Here is a 20,886-nt window from a genome sequence, read left to right on the forward strand (position 1 = left end):
CGGGAGCCTTTGATCAAATGCTCGGGGGCTACTTTTTAAAGAAGGAAATCTCCAGTATGGCAAGACAGAAAAGGCGAGAGCCTATGATCAAATACAAGCATTTGTTCATATGCTAGGGGGCTACTCTTATCAGAAGTATTGTTTATACTTCTGATAAGAGGTAAACGCGGAAAATAAAATATAGAGTGCTTCATCAGAAAAGCAAGTTGAGCCTACATCCAAGTACAAATACTCGACTGTAGCCTCGGGGGCTACTCCCATCGGGAGCGCTGGTCGCGCACCCGATAAAGATGGAAGAATTCGAAAAGATAACAATATAGCGAGAAAAGATGTTAAAATGGTGAGCCTACAACCAAGTACAAGCACTTGGCTGTAGCCTCGGGGGGCTACTCCCATCGGGAACGCTGTTCGCGTGCCCGATGAAATTATAAAAGGCATGGTGAGCATATTTCGAGTTATACAAATAACTCCTCATATACTCCCATCGGGAGGATAAGGTAAAAATATACAAGTCATCCGGTGACTCGAATAAATGTGCTATTCCAACAGCCGAAAAAACACTCGACAATATATTCTGAGAGCGCATCAGTCACGAATTAATCTCTGAATGCCGCAATACTTTGCGAAGGTAAGTCCCTGGGATCCGTCTTGTGCGGCGTGGCACCGCCTCTGACGGCACCTTGCTACTTTTTCCGTATCAACAGATACGAAGAAAAATCCTAACGGACACGTTAGGTACCCGATAAAACATGACTGGAATTTGGCATCTGGTAAGACCTTAAGCGGCGCATGTCGAATTACACCAGTATCCCGAGATCATGCCTAGGGACGTGATCTTGAAGTAGGTTTTGGTGGATTGCCACAAGAGCAGTTAACTGGTACCTGATCCGTCAGATGAACCAGCCCCAATTACCATTATCCCTGTAATATATACGACTGTTTCATTAAAGTTATGTGTTGAATCAAAGAAGTTATATGGTAATTGTAAAGTTGGAGATTTTCCCTGATTCTCCGATTCAAGCAAAATCTCAGGGGCGACTGACATAGGCATCCCCAATGGGCCTGCCGAAGATGGTACCCGGGGTTTACTGAAGGCCCACGAGTCGACGAATACGAAGCTCGGAAGCCCAATTAGTTGTTGATAAGGAAAGATAGGATTGTATTAGGAATAGAGAGATTTGTAACTTTACGGGTCGAACTCAAAGAGTCTCCCGGAATCTGTAAACTTGTGTAATACGAAACCCTCGGCTCCACCTCCTATATAAGGGGGAGTCGAGGGACGAAGAGAGGATCAATTCCATTGTCAACACAACCCTAGTTTTCTAGCAGTCGAGTACTTTTCCGGCTGAAACCCTCGAGATCTACTTTCCCTCTACTTCCAACTAAACCCTAGTCTACAATCCGTAGGCATTGATAAGTTAATACCTTGTCAGCAGGTGTGGCCGCCCTGCTGCCCCCTCCGACTCCCCTCTGGACTATGTCTTCGTTACGGTAAAATATTGACTTTGGCTTCTGTTTTGTCCAATTCCGAGAATATTTCCTGTACAACTTTTCTGAAATACAAAAACAACATAAAACAGGAAACTGGCACTGTGGCATCTTGTTAATAGGTTAGTGCCGGAAAATGTATAAAAGTGCAACGAAGTATGAGAAAAACATATATGAATTGGTGTAAAACAAGTATGGAGCATCAAAAATTATAGATACGTTTGAGACGTATCACTCCCCCACACAAGGTGAGGTACATCACATTGGAGAGATGTGGGCAACCACGAAGGTCTCCCGAAAGTCACGAAGGCTCACCTTCTTCTCCAAGACAATACCATGAAGGACAAAGGTCTTTCCCTTATATCTAGCTTTTTTCCACTCCGGAGATGGCAAGCTCCACAACCACTTCACAAGCACCACGAAGGAGAAGCCTGTGCATCTTCACAATCTTCCACGAAGAGGTCACCGGAGCACCAACCGCCAAGCCAACTAGTAGATAAACCCTCAAAGAAATAAGCTCACGATCTCTCACTCGAACTAATCGTAATGGAGAGCTCAACATTTATGCAAGGATGCAAAAGCCAGAACACCAACTGTGGTCAAATCCTTCACATTACAATTCCACCAAAGAAACAAATGCTACGAAGAAACTATAGAGGAAGAACAAAGGTGAAAATCAATAAATGACTCTAATATCTAGATCCCAAGAGTTCCCCTCACTTAGAGGAGGAATTGATTGGTGGAGGTTGTAGATCCAGATCTTATCTTTTAAATCCCTCAAGAATATGCAAGAATCATGAGAGGAAAGGTAGAGAAAACAAGATCAAGAGATTCAAATGGTGGTGAAAAACATTCCAAACAACCTGAAGAAACAATGGGGAAGAAGACCCATTTTATACCCTTTCAAGAAAAAATGACCATTTGAGTTAAAATCAAGCCACCCGGCGCTGAGCCCAGCAGGACCGGCCAGGGTGCCGACCTACCTGACATGCCGGCCCAGGTGCCGAATTAACAGTAGCAGCACCCTGCATGCCATCCTAGGTGTCGGGCAACTCGGCAGTAGCAACCGACACGCCGACCCTAGCGCCGAGAACAATAGAGCCCTTACGAAAAATGCGACAACTTTTATATCTGGACTTCGATTGAGATGAAACCAATTTTGTTGGAAAGATAATGACGAATAGAACCCCAACAAAAGTTGGTGTGGTGGCACTCTATGAATGACGTGTTTCGAGTTTCATGAGTGAAGGTTATAGGAATGATCTTTATCGATTGAACCTAGCAATGATGGTGGTCACATGAAGTTTCCTTGTTGAAAAAGGGCAGGCAACCATGGTGGCACGGTATTAACGGATTACTGTCGGCGCAATAGCAGCCTGACAGCGGCGGCGGACGAAGTGGAACTGACGGATGGCCCGGATGAATGTGGTCGGCTGCCGGTGGAGACCGTAATCCTCACTTGGGAACTGTCGAACTGAGAAGGGGTGAGCCATCAGGTCGCACACCTATTTATCCAATCATTTGTTTGAGATGCTGCTTGGTGAATCTTACCTGAATAGAATTGTTTGATCCTTAGCATTATTTTGTTCTAGATGTTCCCCGGCCATTGCAAGTGCTATACAATAGATTTTTTTAGGGGAACCAGTGAGCTTTATTGAATCAAGGTGGAACAATGTTTATACAATCATCGATGAGCAAAGTCGCCACACAGGGCGGACCAGCTTCATCTAACACACCACATTCACCTTTGCCTAACTGCGCTAAACTATGCGCCTCCTTATTACTCGACCGGTTGATCTTCCGAAGCTCTAAGACTGCAAGTGTCTCCGCTGTTACACACCAGAGGGTAGAGTGTATCTCTTGTTTCGCCTCTAACACTGTTATGACATTAGCACAGTCGGACTCCATGATCGAATTTTTCATCATTATCATGTCATTAATTACCAATTAGATTTGAGTATTTGACTAACAACGCTGCATGTAATCTATATTATTGTTTCTTTAATACTAATCGATTAGGTAATTTCATATCTATTGGGGACTATTTTTTGCGGGGTCCTGCGGCCTTACTTCAATAGGGATTATGTTGGAGGGTACAGAAAAATTCATCTTTACAAGAGGTTACAAGTATTTACTATTTATCACTTTTTGGGATCAAAACAGACGTTTTTTACTGAAGACACTAACAAAGATAATAATACAGCTTTATTTAGTTGTCTTATTTTGAAGTACAAAATTGTTAAGTTAACATTTTTCCAGTGATCTAAAAGGTTATCCGCAAAATAAAAGTGATCTAAAAGGAAAGAATTATATTTTTTTTGAGGGAAAAGGAAATAAATATATCAGTTTAATGTGCATAACCTTTCCAACAGAAGTATTGGCAATAATTTGTGTTGCCTTTCACATTATATTGTTTATATACAATGTAAAATTGTAAATACTGGAGTATTGACCATCAAGCAGAACCAGGAGAGTTAGTCGTTTAACATCTATAATTTTATCTTGTCCACTCCTGGGGTTCTCAAAGCTGCGCATAGTGCCACAAGCAGCATTGCAACTTTCCGGGAGCAATGGCTAGAGGCGTCCCCAATGATCCATTGGAAAGGGGTCAGCTCACTCTTCCTTCTCACATGTTGGCACATCTGGCGAGAACGAAACGAAAGGACTTTTCGCGACAAAGAGGGATCAGTCCAGCAGGTCATCTCCTTCATCAAAGATGAAGCCCTGGAGTGGGCGTTCACTGGGGCAAAGGCCTTGCCCAAGCTCATGTTTGAGCCCCCATAAATTCTTTGCTGCCTCCTAGTTCCTAGTTTTTTCTCATTTCTTTTATATTTCATCCTCGCCCAAGGGCAACTTTGTATGCTGTTTCTACCTGCTAATGTATTGGGCCAGTGATTGCTGGACCTTTCAAAAAAAAAATAGAGTCACCGCAAGATTATTGATCAATTTACCTCATTATGTTCAATTAGATGCCAAATATGCTTGCATCTATATGCCAGAAAAACAGCGTGGTATCCATCCTGGAGTGCCAGATTCTTGAAAGTACAACATTTGTACATGTACAATGATCTATTAATTTCATATATCCAGTAGCCTAAGGATTATTGGAAGACCAAACTTGGGTTTCAGCAGCGTAAACAAATCTACTGGTGCATGCATAAAGTTAGGGGAACTGTGAAAGAAAACTTCTAGAGGATCACCGCCAAGGCGTCAACACCAATTATGCTTCCAACATCACAAAGTTTTGACCGATACATGACCATGGTCCGACTGAGAATTCTAATTGAGCATGCGGAACCTTGGCTGCTCTTGTAATCCAATTCTCAAATCTTATTGGATTAAATCATCCGCGTTGTCACCCCAGATCTCCTTGTCATGGTGCAAAATTGGAATGTTCGCAAACTCCAGTACATTGGAAACAAATCCTATACGACCTGGGTCGTACGCCTCAGATCGCTGGATCAACTCCGGAGGACGACACGTGGTACAACGAATCTCAAAGCAGCGTACTAGCAATTAATCCCCTTCTTCTCCAGCGATTCCGGCTTGTGGCTGTCCCTAGCCATCCATGGAGAGGCTCCCCGGCGCACCGGCGCCGTCGCTCAGCCATGGCAGCTCTCCCCGTCGCCCTCCCTCACGGAAACGTCGGCTGAACGCCCGTCTGCTTGCCCCCACCGGCTGCACCAAGCTACTTCTCCATGGGTTTGATACATGCTAGTTGCAGATCAACATGGCTGGATTGGTTCGCAGAAGATGCTTGGTTCGATGGGGGTGTCACTCCGCCAGATGTTTCACTCGGGAAGATGGCACAATCAGCGACCGGGTCAAAGGTGTCGCCGCTGGCGTGCGCCGGTGGATCCGCGACCGGCCAAAACAATTCGGCGGCGGCCACGAGAGGCAGCAGGCGACCCTGAATCGCTGGAGAAGGGAAAGGAATTTGGATCTTGGCGGGAAGGAAAGGCGGCAGCGGGATCGGGCAGCGGTGGCAAGGTACATGGTCGCGAGGCGGCAGCATTGAGGCTCGGCCAGGCTTTCCTGGCGGGCAGCAGCCGACCGTCTCCGTGTCGTCGGCGTGCGTAGCCGCTATCCTGATGGCTGCCGGCCTCCACCGGCCGAGATGGAGGAGGAGATGGACCATGGTTCCCAGCCATGGCGGCGGCATGGGGGGCGGCCGTTCCGGCTTTCTTGGTGGTGGTCTAGGGTTCTCTTTCGCGAAGATGAAGACGTTCCGGATGCCAATTTTTTCTTCGTCTAGCCAGAGTGGTGAGTTCCGGAAGGCTCCAACAGTGAATGTAACAGTGCATCTTTTGCCTAGAGTTCACTGGATCGGATGGTATTCGGTCGCGCGCACCCATGCTTTTATTCCGACCATTTGATTCCGGAGGGAGCGGCGTGAAGCTCTATTCTGTGTTGACATCAAGAGAGTTTTGATCCATGGTGAAGTCAGAAGCAGCGAATATCATGAAGGAGAGATTGGGGGATTAGCTAAAGAAGGTTCAAATCTTCGCGATGTTGAGGAGCTTGCTTGGTGTTCTCGGATTCGCAGCAATGATATGAAAGTGGGGGCGATAGAACAGGTGACGTTTAAAGTCCTACCTTTCAGGGTGAAAACCCAAGGTCTAGCCTTAACTGGTTGTGTCTGGCAATGATCTTGTTGCAGGCATAGTTTTGAGAGCGGGGGCTATCTTCAGGGTGAAAACCTAAGATCTTTGATCGGGTGATGATGACACTGATGCATTGTTCCCTTCTTGGAGGCGTCGTTTTTGGAGAGTCTGTATTTCAGGTGTTGTCTTGGTGATGGATTTACTGCTGTTGCTAGGCCTGGGATACTATGGCAGGACTTTTATTTCTTAGTTTTCTTTTCTCTTTTTTGCTTGTGTGCATTCGTACTGCCATTAGGTGGTGCGTTGTTGCAGAGGCTGGGTGTAATTGCTATCTTTTGACAATGATATATTCTCTTTATCGAAAAAATATTCGTATCCCCACGTGTCACCCTCCTGAGTTGGTTCCGCGATCAGGGTGTACGACCCAGGTCGCATAGGATTTGTTTCCTAGTACATTTGGGTATTTTTTATTCCTCCTATTGTTATTTCTGTGATGGGCTTTCTTTGAATGACAAGAGCAGGGCAGTAGAGCCTCGAGGTCTCTAGGACCACCATTTTCGTCTGCAATGTCTTGTTGTCTTGAAATTTCATATGAAGCATATATACTCAAATAATATTAAGAGAACTGCATATTATGGTAAGAAGATCTATCTACTTGTTTCTTATCTCTTTCAGTTTTTTTTCGATAAAGGATGCTTTATTACTTTAAAAAGCAATTACATCCGGCCTCTGCATAAACAGGATGCACACAGCCGTTTTGTTGTCTCAAGTCAAAAAAATATATAAAAAACTAGGTGAGATACATATCAGAACGATGAATCATATAACGCCTAAGGTGTAGGTGGGGCTTCTATCCGTAGACTATGCTGCCAGAAAAAAATGTCTTTTTTCGCTACGGTACTTTTCAGATCGAGAATGGAGCACAAATACGGTTTTGGGAGGATGCTTGGCTAGACAATGCACCCTTAAGTGAACAATATCCTGCTTTGTACAGGATTGTTCATCGCCAAGGTGATACCATTGCCACAGTAATGACTACCTCACCTCCGAATGTGACGTTCAGACGGGTTTTACTTGGACAAAGGGTTGTGGCATGGAATACCCTAATTCACCGGCTCGGAGATATTCAACTATCGCCTGAACCAGACGAGCTTAGATGGAATCTTCATGTAGATGGTACTTTTTCTGTAAAATCATTATACAATGCGATCCTTCTTTCTGATTTACCAGTTGATAACAATAAGAAGATTTGGAAGATGAAGATACCATTAAAAATTAAAAAATTTGGATGGTATCTTCGTCGTGGGGTTATTCTCACCAAAGACAATCTTGTTAAGCGGAATTGGCACGGAAGTACACGGTGTGTTTTTTGTCATCAGGATGAAACCATTAAACATCTATTCTTCCGGTGCCAGTTTACGAGATCTATATGGTCAGTCATCCAAGTAGCGTCTACCCTGTATCCTCCGACTAGTGTCGCCAATGTCTTTGGCAATTGGCTTCATGGTATCGATTCAAGGTTTAAATTTCTTCTTAGGGTGAGGGCGCTAGTAGTTATCTGGGCGCTTTGGCTATGTAGAAATGACAAGATTTTTAATTTTAAAAATTGCTCTTTGTTGCAGGTCATCTACAGATGTACAGGTATTCTCCGTTCGTGGTTACCTCTTCAGCGAGTGGAGAACCGAGACCTATTTACGGAGGTCTGTACACGGTTTGAGGCTACGGTGAGGGATACTTTTTCCCTACATGGGTGGCAACATAGTCTACGGATAGAAGCCCCACCTACACCTTAGGAATTTTTTGTCGCCATAAGACCAACCCAAAAGTGTGAATCCCCAGGTTTCCAAACCACTTGGGATAATGTCTTCGAGCCGATATACTTCCTCCAAAGAATAGTTTGCCAAATCTCATCCTCGGTAAGTAGTTTAAATAGCCATTTACCCAGTAGAGATGAATTCTTGACCTCCAGGTCATGAACTCCAAGCCCTCCTTGATCTTTGGGACTACAAACTATACTCCATTTAACCAGTCGATATTTATTTTTCTCGATGTCCCCTTTCCAAAAGAATCTGGATCGATAATAATCGAGTTCATGCAGAATTTCTTTTGGTAGAATGAAGATTGATAACATATACAGTACCATATTTGTTAGTACCGAATTAATGAGTATCAATCATCCTCTCAGGGACAACAATTTACCTTTCCAACTACTTAGGCGTTTTTTAATCTTTCTTCCACTATTTTCCACTCCGCGATTGTAAGTCTCCGATAATGAATCGGAATACCGAAATAACGACTAGGAAATTGGCCTTGCCCACAACCAAACAACTCTGTATACAGAGCCGTATCATTTTGGACATCACCGAAACAGAACAATTCCCTTTTATGGAAATTGATTTTCAATCCCAACAACTGCTCAAAAGCCGCCAGAATTAATTTCACATTTTGAGCTTTTTCAAGATCGTGATCCATAAAAATAATTGTATCGTCGGCATATTGAAGGATAGATAAACCACCATCAACCAGATTTGTAATCACACCTTCAATCTGGCCATCAGACTTGGCCCGCTCTATGAGTATAGCCAGCATATCCGGTACAATGTTAAACAGCATCGGTGATAACGGATCCCTTTGGCGTAACCCTTTGGCGTAATGGATCTCTTTCAGTTTTCTTAGGGAATTGGTGTTAAGATATTCCTTACCATATTCCCTCAAACCTTCTTTTGGAAATTTTTCCTGCCATTCTAGGTATACACTGAGCTGGAATACGCCACTACAGGAATGGCTCGAAATGCGGATGGACAGAAACCCTCGGCGTATCCACATTGGGCCGTCGGCGTAGGCTACGCCGAGGGCAGCCCTCGGCATAGCTCCTCGGGAAAGATCTACCTCGGCAGAATCACGTGGGCCGTCGGCATAGCTATAACCTTTGACAACACCGTCACGGCCCGGAGTACGCGGGTAGCCGTCGACGTAGCGTTGCACACACCAAGGGCATTGCTACGCGACAACTCTCTTGGCGGCTGGCCTGGCTGGCCCATACGCCGTTGGCCCCGACTTTTTCCAAGCGTAATTGGTGCGGTGGTGTAGCTGGCGCGAAGCATGGATGCCCTGGCCGAGCCCAGATCGGGCCCGCTACCGCTGCCGCAAGGGCAGCTCAGACACCGCACTAGGGGCCTCGCCCCAGCGAGCGCCCTCGCCAGCCTGTCGGGTCGCACCACCGTGCGCAGCCGCAACCCCACCATCACTAGTGGAAAAGAGGCCTTTCGTCCCAAGCAAATGTCCCCGTTTTGAACCAAACCGGGACCAATAGGGGGCATTGGTCCCGGTTCATCATGAAAACCCTTTAGTCCCGGTTCGTTTGGACCCTTTAGTCCCCCTTCGTATTACGAACCGGGACTAAAGGGTGGTCTATGGGGCAAAACCCTTTAGTCCCCCTTCGTATTACCAACCGGGACTAAAGGTCTACCCTTTAGTCCCGGTTCGTAATACGAAGGGGGACTAAAGGGTTTTTTGCCTCCCCATGCACCTCCACCCCCCCCCCCCCCCTCGTGGATCGCCTTTTTTAACACTGTAAAATATAAAAGAAAATGATAGAAAAATCAAAAAATAAAATCTTTTCAGATTCTTGTATGTTATGCAACCTACTATTAGGGAAAATTAACAAATTTGAGTTTTCATTTTTTTTGCAAAAAAGGTTTGAAAAATGGTAAAACCGCATTAACTTTTGCATACGACGTCGAAAAAAAACGTGTAATATATCAAAATCATCGTGGGAAAAAGTTACATCCGAATTCACCCGGGTTTACCCGGTTAGCCAATGTTTAGATTCTCAAAATTCCAAATGAAAATATGAAAGCAGGAAGATTTTAATTTTTGCCAGAAATTCAGAATTTTATATTTTTAAATTTTTTAAAATAATAATTACATCATGCATAAAGATTACTATTACTTAACCATAAAGTTAGCCAATTTTTAGATTTTCAAATTTTCAAGTTTGGCAAAAAAATATTAAAAAATTAAAAATTAAAAAAAAATTATAATACAAATTAAAAAAATTATAATTATAATACCATTACAACAACATGTTATTACATCATTAGTTTTGTTTATTAAAATAATTATTTGTAATTCAAATAATAAATAAGTGTGACATCGACCAACATGTTAATATGATTAATATGATACTAGTATCACAACATGCGCGCGAAGCACTTGGAAGCGGGATGGGAAAGGAACTTGGAAGTTAAGCGTGCTAGTGCTGGAGTAGTGGGAGGATGGGTGACCGAGCGGGAAGTTGGGACCACAGGTAAGTAATTTGACTATTGATTAAGCGTAGTTAGAGATTAAGTGTAGTTAGAAACTAAACTAGTTAAATAACTGAAATACTAGAAATTCTGAAAAATAGAAAAAAAAGAGGAGCGAAAAATAATTAGACATAACCAAATGGATTAAAAAAATAACGAAATAACCTTTAGTCCCGGGTCGTGCTACAAACCGGGACTAAAGGTTATTTTCCTCGACGCGCGCCAGCAGCCCACGTGGCGGGACCATTAGTCCCGGTTTGTTTTACAACCGGGACTAAAAGGGAGGACCTTTAGTCCCGCCTAATTGGTCCCGGTTTGGAAACCGGGACTAAAGGCCCAAACAAACCGGGATTACAGGCCCGTTTTCCACTAGTGCATGCACGACCTACATGCCATCCATCCCCGCGCGAAGATGAGCAACCGGGAGTGCTTCTCCACTCCCTCCGTCTTTGACAGGCGGGCTTTTTAGGGTTTTTTGGCACCACAAAATTAGTATGAAGATATATGAAATGAAAGAATTTTGCAAGACAAATTCAATAATACCATTACATTCCCAAACCATATAATTTGGTGTATATAAATTTTACCTTACATTCTGGGCCAGAGGTAGTATCTTTTATGGCAATGAAACTAATTGCTCATTCTACAAGTTCTAGCGTATAGATAAAAATGATGTAAAGCTATACTTTAATCCTGGTATCTCCACATTTAGGAGAGTTGCTGTGGTGATCTCCAGCATGTCTCTCTGAGACTGAAAAGTTCTAGAGTATTATTTTTCTTAGTGTATCCCATGCATACTACCATAATTTTTCTTTGTGTAAAACAACTGTTTAATTTTTTATAGCATAAGGAACTATCAAAGAAACTGCATCAGTGAGGATTAAGATCCACGAGGACGAGTACGGCCATGGAACGGAGACAGAGTAGATGAAAATAGTTGACAGGAAATAGCTCTACTGTTTCTGTATGTGGTAAATGGGCTGTTAAGCATATCCTCAGTTTTGTTTTATAGCAAATATATCCTCAGCTACTTAATGCGTGGTTCATTTTATTCATAATCTTCCCAAATATAAATCAAAAGGATTGGTCCGAGAAATTGGAAAGTTCATGTAGGAAAGGCACATTACTGTCCATTCACAAAAACAAAACAAAAAAGGCACATTACTGTCATGTCAATATGTGGAGTAGATGATGAATATGAAGAGAAAACACGTAAGGCATGGAACATCTATACTTACTAGGTATCAGTAAGCGGCTCCAGTAGCGATTTGGGGGCCAAAAGCGAAAATGGGTTCTCACTGGCGTGGCCCAAACAGCGCCGGCGATTTTTCGAGCCCGTTAGAAGCGCCGGCAACCCCGTGCCGGTCTCTTGGCCAAGTGCACGAATCGGGCGGACTGGCGCCTCGCAAGGCGGAAAATTTTGGACGTGGGAGTCGGATGTCAGCCACACATCCCCAAATTATACATCTTCTCCAACAAAACCACGTCCCCTCCGCCGCTCATTTTTCCTGCCCGATGGTCCATCTCCCATCAAGCCTCCAACCCGAAAAACCCTCGCCGCCGCAATGGCACCGAAGAGAAAGGCTCCGGCGAAGGTGCCGACGAAGGCGCCGCCGAAGTCGCGCACCGTTTCGCCGAAGGAGAAACCGACGAACATGTCGCAGGACGAGTGGGACAAGGAGATGGAACGCCGCTCCTTCATAACGGCCGACCGCAGAAGGCGCCACATCACCTCTATCGATGCAGCGAAAGCGGCGTCCACTACGAAAGCATGCCTCAGCTTGGGCGGCGGCCTCAGCAACAACATCTCGAGCACACCGTCGTCGCCGGGGTACTACGCCGGGTACAACATGGACGGGCCGTCGATCTCGCAGATGCGGTTGTCGCAGATGGACGGCCGCGCACGCTACTCCCCCTAGTACGCGGACAGCGACATGGCCTTCGACCCCACCGCGCCGTTCTCGCCTGATTCAGCGGCGAGGGGCAGCGGCGCCTTTCGCTTCCCCGTCGACCTGAACTCGTCGCCTGACCTGCGCCGCACCGAAGGCCACGTGACAGATGGCACCGGCCTCCCCCCAACCTCTTCCCCGACGAGGGCAGGAGCACCCACCAGGTGTTCGTCAGCACGTCTGGCATGTCCACGGGCGAGGACGAGGTGAGTTTACTTACTTTTTATGTGTTATGTGCATCGTAGATATCAGCGGCGACTCAAAGTAGGTAACTTGTTGCGTAGATTGCTCCCGGGGACGAGATCCTCACCGGCTTCATACGCGGCCAAGCCTACGAACCCCCCCCCCCCTCCCCCGTCGACGAGTATGAAGAAGAGGCCGAGGAGGACGAAGGTGAGGAGGAGGTCCCGGAGAGTTGATCGACGCCGACACCGGTGTCACCATGACGACAACCCGCAGGCGTTCCGGCGGAACTCGTGATCCGAGGTGGAGGTCTTTGGAGAATGAATGTCTCATCGAGATGTGGAAGCAAGTGAGCTTTTTCCCCATCACCGGCGCCAACCAAACCGGAGCCAAGTACTACAAGCACATCCTCGATCGCTTCAACGAGAAGAAGAACTATGGTGACTATGCCACCATCAACATGAACCGGAACGAGGGCGCCCTCTCCCACCGTTGGAACATGATGAAGGCGGCGTGTAGCAAGTTCCATGGCTATTATGAGAAGATTAAGAAGCGGTAGGAGAGCGGCAAGACGATGGTGGATTGGATATGATCTACGCACTCTTGTTCCATATCATCTTGTTCCATATCCATCTTGTTCCATATTGACATATGCATCCCCAATGGGCCTGCCGAAGATGGTACCCGGGGTTTATTGGAAGTCCACGAGTCAAAGAATATGAAGCCTGGAAGCCCAATTAGTATTAAGGAAAGATAGAATTGTATTAGGAATATCGACTTGTAATTATTACGGGACGGGTCAGAAACCCTCTCGGACTCTGTAACTTGTGTACTACGAATCCCTCGGCTCCGCCTCCTATATAAGGGGGAGTCGAGGGACAAAGAAAGCATCGACTCATTGTTTCACGCAACCCTAGTTTCATAATCGTCGAGCACTTTTCGGCTGAAACCCTCGAGATCTACTTGCCCTCTACTTCCAACTAAACCCTAGTCTACAACTTGTAGGCATTGATAAGTTAATCCCTTGTCAATTGGCGCCGTCTGTGGGAATAAGAGGCGACAAGGAACTGATCTCAATGGCATGTTCAAGATCGTCGACTTCTTAGGTAGCAAGCAACGCGATGGATAGAGGTAAACAGATCGAAACTGATCTAGTCGATTTTGTTCCTCACACACCCTCCCGTTTGGATGCATATGCGTATCTAGAGGAGCCTATGGAGATGACGTTTGGCAAGTTCCACTTCCGCGTCGAAAAATAAGGATCGTATCATCTCGAAATTCCGATCTCGTCGGGATTATCGGAGATCGATTCCGATTTTTCAAACTCCACGTCATCGATTGAGACATGAGACGAGGAGATTTCGCCGCCACGCTTCATCAACACTATGGCAAGTGAAAAACTCGCCAAGATCATCAGCGACATGACCTTCGAGTCATCTTCGGACTCTGATATAAGCGATGACTCGAGCAACATCGACAGATTCAACTTCATCGATAGATCCACTATTGTTGGGGAGGTCTTCACCAATCTCTATGATGGTGTCACCAAACCCGAAAAAGTTCAAAATCCAAAATATCATCAAATCTATGCAATTGGAGACACGAGTCGTCCGCAGGAGGAGACATCAGAGAACTTCGACGACGCGGGAAACCTGTACGTCGATCCCGCAGATCTCACACGAGGTTTGGGGACCAAATATATCGGGCCTGGAACACGAGAGATGGTGCAATTTCCGTAGGCAGTATGGGACAGAGTCGCAAGAGCCATGGATGGCACAGAGCCAATGACCATAGCGGCGACACCTGAAGAGTCACAAGCTTACCAATATAGACTTGCTCATACTAGACGGGAACTCAAAAAACAGAGAATTGAGCTAGACAGGAGGCATGCCGCAGCTTTCGCGTCAAGCAGGCGAAGAGCAGACTATACCTTAGGCTGAAAGAGAGAATCTAGTTCAAAACCTCGACATGTCCTTCATGTCCATAGACACAAGGGGAAGCATTATCCCTAAAACGCCAGAAGCTGGGTACATGGCAACGCAAGCTTTTATACTCGCATCCAGGCCACTTCCTGGAGACCCAAGGGAACCATTGTACAACATGGCCATGGCAGGAGTTGGAGTGATGGGCACAACATTTGCAGGCACACCTCCCGAAGGATCAACAAGGCAAAATAGTCTACGACATACGGCAGCAGTGCATGATCCTGCAAGAACAAGTGGCGCAAGAGATGCAGTTACTCAGGCAAGGGTCGACAGAGCGCGACAAGAGAGAAGGGAACGCAGGCACTCACCAGAGGTCAATGAAGAAGATATGTGTGGGCTCCCGTGTTTCACAAGACGAGTCCGTAAAACTCGAGTTCCATCAAGATTTAAACTACCCGATAATTACAAAAAATTCAACGGCCTACAAGACCCTGAGGATTGGTTAGTTGATTATCTCGAGACGGTGAAGTTGATGGGCGGAACTAGAGCAACAGCCATGCAGAGCATTCAAGTACACCTGAGTGGAGCCGCACGATCCTAGATAAAGAACTTGCCTCCAGGTTCCATCGACAGCTGGGATAGTTTTGAGGATGTATTCGTCAAGAATTTCCGATCCACCTGCAAAACACCCGCATCACTAGAGGAGTTGAGGTCGTGTAGACAAAAGCACGATGAATCAATGAGAAAGTACATCCAAATGTGGAACATCATTAAAAACTCGGCAAAGAACATATCTGACGAGAGGGTAATAGATTCGTTTGTGGCTGGAATTCGACGAGGAGATTTTGTCGATGACTTGGGGATAACCAACCCAAAGACAGTATCAGCATTAATGGAGATAGCAAATAGGTCGGCAGATGGAGAAGATGCTGTTCACAACAAACGACATAGGTCGCCTGAAGAGGACCGCAGTCGAAATTTTCAAAATAGGCGACGATTTCCTCGACAGTTCTCAAATTACGATGCCCCTAGCCAGATATCGGCTGGTTTTCGAGGAAACAATGGAGGGAACATTCGAGATAATCACCAGAGAAGCAGTGAGCAACACAACGATTACAAAGATGATTCCCGACAAAATAGTGGACCAAGGTTCCAGAGACCGTACGTCTCACCCGAGGACCTCTTAAACAGACCGTGCCAAATGCATTTATATCTCAACGTTAATGGAAGAAGGCAGTCAGGACATCTGCAGAAGGACTGTCGAAAGTTTCAAGCAATGCTGAAGTTTGCAGGGCAGGCAAATACGCAGGCAATGAACAGAAACCCCCAAGGGCCAAGGAGTGAGATCCACCTTCCGCCTCCTCCCGCAATTACAGATGCGAATCGACACCAGCTACAAATAGCGGCAGCTCCAAACCCACCTCCGTACGTCGACACCAATGGCGCGGTTTCAATGATTCAAAAAGCCAGGCCATCCAATTGAGCTCAGAAAGTAATTTCGCGACAAGTGTTCATGGCAGAAAAGATGCCCCCACCAAAAGTCGAGTACTTAGATTGGTCGGGGCCGGACATTGGCTTCACCATAGCAGACCACCCGCAACAAGTTCTTAGACCAGGGCTATCAGCATTGATTTTGCCAGCAGTGATCGCAGGATTCGACGTCTCCCGAGTATTTATAGATGGAGGCTGCAGCTTAAACCTTATGTACACGGATACATTGAGGAAGATGAACATCTCCTTAGAAAATTTAAAACCAACTGACACACGCTTCCATGTAATCACACCAGACAAGCCGAGTTATCCCCTGGGAAAGATCAATCTCGACGTTCAGTTTGGAACCCGAGAAAATTACAGGATCGAAAGGCTGGAATTTGAGGTTGTCGACTTCCCATCACAATACCACGCCTTGTTGGGACGACCATCCTACGCCAGGTTTATGGCGGTACCACATTACACATACTTATTGTGGAGGATCCCTGGACCCAAGGGACCAATTACAGTAAAAGGCGGTTCTGCGCTAGCTGATAAGTGCGACAGGGAGTTTCATCGACTATCGGAAACCTTCGGGATGCAAGCAGAGTATATAGAATCAAGGCTCACAACTGATTATGGTGTGTTTCTCGACGTGGGGAGGCCACTCAAGGAACCAACCTTCAGCACCACCAATGATTCTAAGGAAGTACAGATCCATCCGACAGATCCCAAGAAGACGACATCCATTGCAGCAAATATGGATCTCGCATAGGAAAGCGCGCTTGTCGAGTTCCTCCGTGAGCGCTGGGAAATCTTCGCATGGTGTCCAGCTGACATGCCAGGAGTACCCAGGGAACTTGCCGAGCACCACCTCAACTTGGATCAAGTGGCGAGGCCAATAAAACAACCCTTGCGGCGTTTTTCGGAACCAAACCGCAAGGCCATGTTGTCTAAAATCAATAGACTAAGAGAGGCTGGCTTTATCAATGAAATACATACAGAGGCCACGTGGGTAGCTAACCCCGTACTGGTCCCGAAGAAAAACACAAAAGTCCTTCGCATGTGCGTTGACTTCACGTGTCTCAATAAACACTGTCCAAAGGATCACTTTCCCCTCCCAAGGATCGATCAAATTATCGATTCCACGGCAGGATGTGAACGTCTTTCCTTCTGGGATGCATATTCTGGTTATAACCAGATCAGATTAAAAGAAGATGACGAGGTAAAAACAGCTTTTATAACGCCTTATGGTGTGTTCTGCTACAAAACAATGTCTTTTGGTTTGAAAAATGCGGGAGAAATATACCAGCGGATGATGCAGAAGTGTCTCGCAACACAGATTGGCAAAAACGTACAAGTTTACATCGATGATGTCGTCATAACAACAAAGAAGGGGATAACTCTAATCGAGGACCTGAAGGAAACTTTCGACAACCTTGATAAGTTCTGCCTCAAGTTGAACCCAACAAAGTGTTCCTTTGGCGTTCCTGCGGGAGAACTTCTCGGTTTCCTAGTCTCACCAAGAGGAATTGAAGCTAATCCAGAGAAAATTCAAGCCATCGTAACGATGAGGAAGCCAACGAAACTGAAGGAAATACAACAGCTAACTGGGCGAGTCGCAGCTCTAAGCGGATTCGTCGCCAGGCTAGGAGAAAAGGCATTGCCATTTTACGCCCTAATCAAACAAGGCGACGAATTCCAATGGAACGAAGAAGCAGACAGAGCTTTCGAGGATCTCAAGCGCACAATTTCGACACCACCAATCTTGGTAGCACCTAAGGAGAAGGAGCCTCTCCTATTATACATAGCGGCCACGCCTCAGGTGGTCAGCACGGTATTGGTGGTCGAAATAGAAGAAGAAGGAAAACTCCATGGAGTACAGAGGCCGGTATACTTCTTTAGCAAAGTTTTATCACCTTCAAAACAAAGGTACCCACAATATCAGAAGTTAGCATATGGAGTATTTACAACTGCAAGAAAATTACGACACTATTTTTCGGCACATCCGATAATAGTGGTCAATGAAGTGCCCTTGTCCAACATATTAAACAATCCAGAAGCTACGGGTCGTGTCTCCCTTTGGGGAATAGAACTTTCCCCTCGGGACATCACATACGAGAAGAGAAAAGCAATAAAGTCACAGATCCTGCCAGACTTCATCGCAGAGTGGATGGAGCTGCAAAACACAGGACCTCCAGATTTGTCGAGAACCTGGACTATGAACTTCGACGGGTCCAAGAGATTAGAGGGAGCAGGAGCAGGCGTGATACTAATATCACCCCAAGGCGACAAGTTGAAATATGTGTTGCAAATGACGTTTCCAAACGCATCCAACAATGAAGCAGAGTATGAAGCACTCATACACAGGATGAAGATGGCAAAAGCTTGTGGAGCAACTCGACTAAAAATCTTTGGCGACTCGCAGTTGGTGGCTCAACAAGTGATGAATCGGTGTGACGCAGTCAATGATAGCATGATAGCATATAAAGAGGTATATAATGAGCTCGAGAGGTTATTCGACGGATGCGAAGTAAATCATATCAGCAGGCTCAGCAACGATGAAGCCGATGTTCTCGCAAAAGATCGGATCACAATGCCTCGCGATTCCACTAGCCGTATTCTGGGAGGAAATAGCCGAGAGATCTACAAAGCCGAAGAAACCACAGAAGAAGGAGAAGGATGAGAAATCCTCGGGGGATAAAAAAGCGTCACTAGAAGAAGAAGAGGAACCAGACGGAGTGATGATGGTACAAATTCCTTGGATGCAAGCATACATATCATACATCTTAAGAAAGGAAATACCCGATGATCCAGTCAAAGCAAGGCGAGTTATTAGACGCTCTAAAGCCTTTACTGTGGTCAAAGGGGAGTTATACAAACGAAGTATTTCGGGAGTGTTACAAAGGTGCGTTACACCCGAAGAAGGAAGGCTAATAATGAAGGACGTACACGAAGGAGTATGCGGACAACACGCAAGCAGTCAAGCTATAGCAGCCAAAGTTTTCAAAGTAGGATTTTATTGGCTAACAACAATCGAGGATGCAAAGGACATAGTACGCACCTGTGACGCGTGATGTCTACGGGTGCTTCTATTCTTGTAGACAGTGTTGGGCCTCCAAGAGCAGAGGTTTGTAGAACAGCAGCAAGTTTCCCTTAAGTGGATCACCCAAGGTTTATCGAACTCAGGGAGGAAGAGGTCAAAGATATCCCTCTCAAGCAACCCTGCAACCACAAAGCAAGAAGTCTCTTGTGTCCCCAACACACCTAATAGGTGCACTAGTTCGGCGAAGAGATAGTGAAATACAGGTGGTATGAATAAGTATGAGCAGCAGTAACGGCGCCAGAAAAGTGCTTTGCTGTCCAGGACTGGCGTGTAGTTGATGGTGGTAATATTGCAGACAGTACAGATGCAGTAGAACAATAAACAAGCAGCGATAGCAGTATTTAGGAACAAGGCCTAGGGATCATACTTTCACTAGTGGACACTCTCAACATTGATCACATAACAGAATAAATAGATAGATGCTAGATTCTACACCCTCTTGTTGGATGATGAACACCACTAACTGTGTAGGATTACACGAACCCTCAATGCCGGAGTTAACAAGCTCCATAATATTCGATGTTCATATTTAAATAACCTTAGAGTGCATGACAGATCAACATAACCAAACCAAGTACTAACATAGCATGCACACTGTCACCTTCACGCTACGAAAGGAGGCATAGATCACATCAATACTATCATAGCAATAGTTAACTTCATAATCTACAAGAGATCACAATCATAGCCTACGCCAAGTACTACACGATGCACACACTGTCACCATTACACCGTGTAGGAGGAATAAACTACTTCAATAACATCACTAGAGTAGCACACAGATAAATTGTGATACAAAACACATTGCAATCATAAAGAGATATAAATAAGCACTTCACTATGCCATTCACAGTGAATAAGTATTCTGTGAAATATAACCTAAGAGACCCACACGGTGCACACACTGTCACCTTTACACACGTGGGACAAGGAGTCTCCGGAGATCACATAAGTAAAATCCACTTGACTAGCATAATGACATCTAGATTACAAGCATCATCATATGAATCTCAATCATGTAAGGCAGCTCATGAGATTATTGTATTGAAGTACATAGGAAGAGAGATGAACCACATAGCTACCGGTACAGCCCTTAGCCTCGATGGAGAACTACTCCCTCCTCATCGGAGATAGCAGCGTTGATGAAGATGGCGGTGGAGATGGCAGCGGTGTCGATGGAAAAGCCATCCGGGGGCACTTCCCCGTCCCGGCGTGCCGAACGAGACTCTGTCCCCTGCATCTTGGCTTCGCGATGGCGGCGGCTCTGGAAGGTTTCTCGTACCGTGGCTTTTTCGTGTCGAAGATTTAGGTCAGGGACCTTTAAATAGGCGAAGAGGCGGAGTCGGAAGGTCGACGAGGCGGCGACACAATAGGGGGGCGCGGCCAAGGCCTGGGCCGCGCCACCCTGTCGTCTGGGGGCCACAGGGCTCTCCTCTGGCGGCTCTCGGGTGTTCTGGAAGCTTCGTGTGATTCTAAGATGCTGGGCGTTGATTTCGTCCAATTCCGAGAATATTTCCTTACTAGGATTTCTGAAACCAAAAACAGCAGAAAACAGGAACTGGCACTTCGGCATCTCGTCAATAGGTTAGTTCCGGAAAATGCATAAATATGACATAAAGTATGCATAAAACATGTAGATATCATCAATAATGTGGCATGGAACATAAGAAATTATCGATACGTCGGAGACATATCAGCATCCCCAAGCTTAGTTTCTGCTCGTCCCGAGCAGGTAAACGATAACAAAGATAATTTCTGGAGTGACATGCCATCATAACCTTGATCATACTATTGTAAGCATATGTAATGAATGCAGCGATCCAAACAATGTAAATGACATGAGTAAACAAATGA

Source organism: Lolium perenne, chromosome 4 (assembly GCF_019359855.2).
Source record: "Lolium perenne isolate Kyuss_39 chromosome 4, Kyuss_2.0, whole genome shotgun sequence".
Classification (NCBI taxonomy): Eukaryota; Viridiplantae; Streptophyta; class Magnoliopsida; order Poales; family Poaceae; genus Lolium; species Lolium perenne.